General features: G+C 43.7%; 1 protein-coding gene across 1 annotated transcript in view; it reads right to left on the bottom strand.

The window, feature by feature from the left end:
* Positions 1-5,000, bottom strand: part of dclre1c (DNA cross-link repair 1C, PSO2 homolog) — a gene marked incomplete at its 3' end in the record, with an annotated part of 64,035 nt that overhangs the window by 14,142 nt on the left and 44,893 nt on the right. The gene's annotated exons all lie outside the window — the stretch shown is intronic.

Genomic DNA, 5,000 nt, shown 5'->3' with positions numbered 1-5,000 from the left:
AAACACCATAGTTAAGGATTGCTCCAATGGTTCTTTTATTGAAACACCATAGTTAAGGATTGCTCCAATGGTTATTTTATTGAAACACCATAGTTAAGGATTGCTCCAATGGTTATTTTATTGAAACACCATAGTTAAGGATTGCTCCAATGGTTCTTTTATTGAAACACCATAGTTAAGGATTGCTCCAATGGTGTTCTTTTATTGAAACACCATAGTTAAGGATTGCTCCTATGGTTCTTCTATTGAAACACCATAGTTAAGGATTGCTCCAATGGTTATTTTATTGAAACACCATAGTTAAGGATTGCTCCAATGGTTCTTCTATTGAAACACCATAGTTAAGGATTGCTCCAATGGTTCTTTTATTGAAACACCATAGTTAAGGATTGCTCCAATGGTTATTTTATTGAAACACCATAGTTAAGGATTGCTCCAATGGTTCTTTTATTGAAACACCATAGTTAAGGATTGCTCCAATGGTGTTCTTTTATTGAAACACCATAGTTAAGGATTGCTCCTATGGTTCTTCTATTGAAACACCATAGTTAAGGATTGCTCCAATGGTTATTTTATTGAAACACCATAGTTAAGGATTGCTCCAATGGTTCTTCTATTGAAACACCATAGTTAAGGATTGCTCCAATGGTTCTTTTATTGAAACACCATAGTTAAGGATTGCTCCAATGGTTCTTCTATTGAAACACCATAGTTAAGGATTGCTCCAATGGTTCTTTTATTGAAACACCATAGTTAAGGATTGCTCCAATGGTTCTTTTATTGAAACACCATAGTTAAGGATTGCTCCAATGGTTCTTTTATTGAAACACCATAGTTAAGGATTGCTCTGTGTTCTTTTATTGAAACACCATAGTTAAGGATTGCTCCAATGGTTCTTCTATTGAAACACCATAGTTAAGGATTGCTCCAATGGTTCTTTTATTGAAACACCATAGTTAAGGATTGCTCCAATGGTTCTTTTATTGAAACACCATAGTTAAGGATTGCTCCAATGGTTCTTCTATTGAAACACCATAGTTAAGGATTGCTCCAATGGTTCTTCTATTGAAACACCATAGTTAAGGATTGCTCCAATGGTGTTCTTTTATTGAAACACCATAGTTAAGGATTGCTCCAATGGTGTTCTTTTATTGAAACACCATAGTTAAGGATTGCTCCAATGGTGTTCTTTTATTGAAACACCATAGTTAAGGATTGCTCCAATGGTGTTCTTTTATTGAAACACCATAGTTAAGGATTGCTCCAATGGTGTTCTTTTATTGAAACACCATAGTTAAGGATTGCTCCAATGGTTCTTCTATTGAAACACCATAGTTAAGGATTGCTCCAATGGTTCTTCTATTGAAACACCATAGTTAAGGATTGCTCCAATGGTTCTTCTATTGAAACACCATAGTTAAGGATTGCTCCAATGGTGTTCTTCTATTGAAACACCATAGTTAAGACACAACGTTTCGACCGCAGGCGGCCTTCATCAGGTGATAATTGTTAGTATGTGACAACATCCCTTTTATCTAGGTCGTCACGTCACGTGACTGATGCTGACTGGGTAGGTACTTTACAAACACCATTAAGTGACATGACAACACATATGACTATAAGTATGAATAGTACAACAGTTTCAAAGCAAAAAACAGTTTCAAGAGAACTTGTTGGTTTTTAGTTTGTTGCAGACTGATTTAATATTTTTTATATATTTTATAAATGTTTTAAATACTTTAAATACATTAAGAGATTTTGCAATATTTTTTGTTTTTAAGATTTAAAAAAAAAAAAAGCTTTTGGTACCAAAAGTAGTTTACAGTTTGGGCAAATCTGCTCCAAAATAGTGTTGGTCAGAACAATATCAAAGAGGACGTCTACGGGCTCTGATAAATAGATAAGAACACCATTGGAGCAATCCTTAACTATGGTGTTTCAATAAAAGAACACAGAGCAATCCTGTGTGGACTCTCTTCTTTTCACTGTACTTGCCGGTCCGGCACCAGACGGGAACTGGATGTGCACAAGCCACCTGCCTTTTAAACATATGTGGGAATACTCCGACTGATCCAATCAAGCTTGGTATAGGTATTAAAACAGGGTGTCCCTGGAGTGCGGTGAACTTTATCCTTGCAATTAATCACTGGCTCAAATGGATGCGCCAGTGTGCACCTGAAGGAATAAGATCACCAAACCCAGTCCAGGGCTACGCCGATGATGTGCAAATTGCGTCACATCAAGAGAACGTAATTCTAGCTATGCTCTCCCGCACTGAGGAGTTTCTGCTGTGGTCCAGGTTGGAGGCTAAACAAACCAAATGTGCTGCGTTTTGAGAAAGGTAGGAATCTAAAACCGACAAGCCCCCATCCTTCTCACTAATGCAAAAAGCCATCAGAGTGTAGGGCATCTAGGGCCTAAATATACCTAGGGCATAAATGTAATGTTGCAGGTGACTGGGAAGAGCAAGGCAGAGAACTGTATGATGACTACTCTGTCAGACTGGACTTGATCGACTCCTCCCCCCTCCCTATCCGAATGAAACTGGACTTGATCGACTCCTCCCCCCTCCCTATCCGAATGAAACTGGACTTGATCGACTCCTCCCCCCTCCCTATCTGAATGGAACTGGACTTGATCAACTCCTCCCCCCTCCCTATCCGAATGAAACTGGACTTGATCGACTCCTCCCCCCTCCCTATCTGAATGGAACTGGACTTGATCGACTCCTCCCCCCTCCCTATCTGAATGGAACTGGACTTGATCGACTCCTCCCCCCTCCCTATCTGAATGGAACTGGACTTGATCGACTCCTCCCCCCTCCCTATCTGAATGGAACTGGACTTGATCGACTCCTCCCCCCTCCCTATCTGAATGGAACTGGACTTGATCGACTCCTCCCCCCTCCCTATCTGAATGGAACTGGACTTGATCGACTCCTCCCCCCTCCCTATCCGAATGGAACTGGACTTGATCGACTCCTCCCCCCTCCCTATCCGAATGGAACTGGACTTGATCGACTCCTCCCCCCTCCCTATCTGAATGGAACTGGACTTGATCGACTCCTCCCCCCTCCCTATCTGAATGGAACTGGACTTGATCGACTCCTCCCCCCTCCCTATCTGAATGGAACTGGACTTGATCGACTCCTCCCACCTCCCTATCTGAATGGAACTGGACTTGATCGACTCCTCCCACCTCCCTATCCGAATGGAACTGGACTTGATCGACTCCTCCCCCCTCCCTATCTGAATGGAACTGGACTTGATCGACTCCTCCCACCTCCCTATCTGAATGGAACTGGACTTGATCGACTCCTCCCACCTCCCTATCCGAATGGAACTGGACTTGATCGACTCCTCCCCCCTCCCTATCTGAATGGAACTGGACTTGATCGACTCCTCCCACCTCCCTATCTGAATGGAACTGGACTTGATCGACTCCTCCCACCTCCCTATCTGAATGGAACTGGACTTGATCGACTCCTCCCACCTCCCTATCTGAATGGAACTGGACTTGATCGACTCCTCCCCCCTCCCTATCTGAATGGAACTGGACTTGATCGACTCCTCCCCCCTCCCTATCTGAATGGAACTGGACTTGATCGACTCCTCCCCCCTCCCTATCTGAATGGAACTGGACTTGATCGACTCCTCCCCCCTCCCTATCCGAATGGAACTGGACTTGATCGACTCCTCCCACCTCCCTATCTGAATGGAACTGGACTTGATCGACTCCTCCCCCCTCCCTATCTGAATGAAACTGCAGGCAATCAGATTATTGGCACTTGCCAAAATTCAACATCTATTCTCGAATATCCGTTTGCCACAGAACACCCTTACAGAACTGCATAACAAGGCAGTGTGCTTGGTGAGGGGCTGGTTCTGTCTCAATACTCACTCCACCCGTGCCATACTGTTTCAGCCCATCAGAGATGGTGGTCTGGGTGTACCGAATATTGAATGGGTTTACACCGCAACCAGAAACTTATAAATATGCTCAACAGCGACGACCCCACGGTCAGGGAAATGGCTCGCGAGTCACTCATTCAACACATGCAGCGAATGGTAAATTGGACATTAAAGCCGCTGGATTCGGTGTGCGGTCCGACTGGATGGATCTTAATGATCGATGCCAGCGATCAGGATTACAGTTAAAGTGGGTGGCGCCTGATTCAACAACTCCTGTGCTCAACAACAGCATCCTCCTGTGCTCAACAACAGCATCCTCGTGGATCTGCGTGTCCGTGCATGTGTGACCTACGAGCAGGACGGTACGGACCATGAACTGTCAATCAAATCCGCGACCGCAAGAGCCACCATTCTAGGAATGAAGCGATCAGAAAGTGCACAACACTGGACCAGTCTGAGGCTGCAGGGAAAACTGGCCCTTCTTCCCTTTGCAAACCACTCATTATCACACTCTGTACTGTCAAATAACACCATAGCTGAGGACATTCTTATTTTCACTATTAAAGCCCGTTTACAGGTGTTGCCGACCATGTTCAACTTGGCAACCTGGTACCCATCAGCACACGACCCACACTGCATCCTACATCCAGTACCACATGACAAAGAAACAGTTGCACACTTCTTAAAGGGTTGCAGCCACTATGAAGGACTGTACATTGCCAGACATGACCGTCTGGTGGACCTGGTCTCAGACAAGATCAGAGGAGTACAGGACAGGACAACAAGAATGTATAAACACAGCACTGTCAAAATAGACTGGTTTGATCACAATGACACACATGTCAATTCACTACAAGATATTCCAAATACCCCAGATATTGTGTTCATCAATGAAATTAGAAAAACGGTCACTATATTTGAAATAGGCAGCCCATTTGATTTGTATATGGACACTTGTTTTAAACTTATGAAATATCAGCTTCTGGTGGAACGTATTATGGCCTTGGGATATAACTGTCAACTTATTGTCCTTGTATTTGGAAGTCTGGGCCATGTCCATAAACTTGTGCTCAGGGGTCTGCAATTGGG

This window comes from Electrona antarctica (assembly GCF_951216825.1).
Source record: "Electrona antarctica genome assembly, contig: scaffold_539, whole genome shotgun sequence".
Classification (NCBI taxonomy): Eukaryota; Metazoa; Chordata; class Actinopteri; order Myctophiformes; family Myctophidae; genus Electrona; species Electrona antarctica.
Note: the sequence above shows the minus strand (reverse complement) of the source record. Positions and strands in the feature narration are given on the sequence as shown.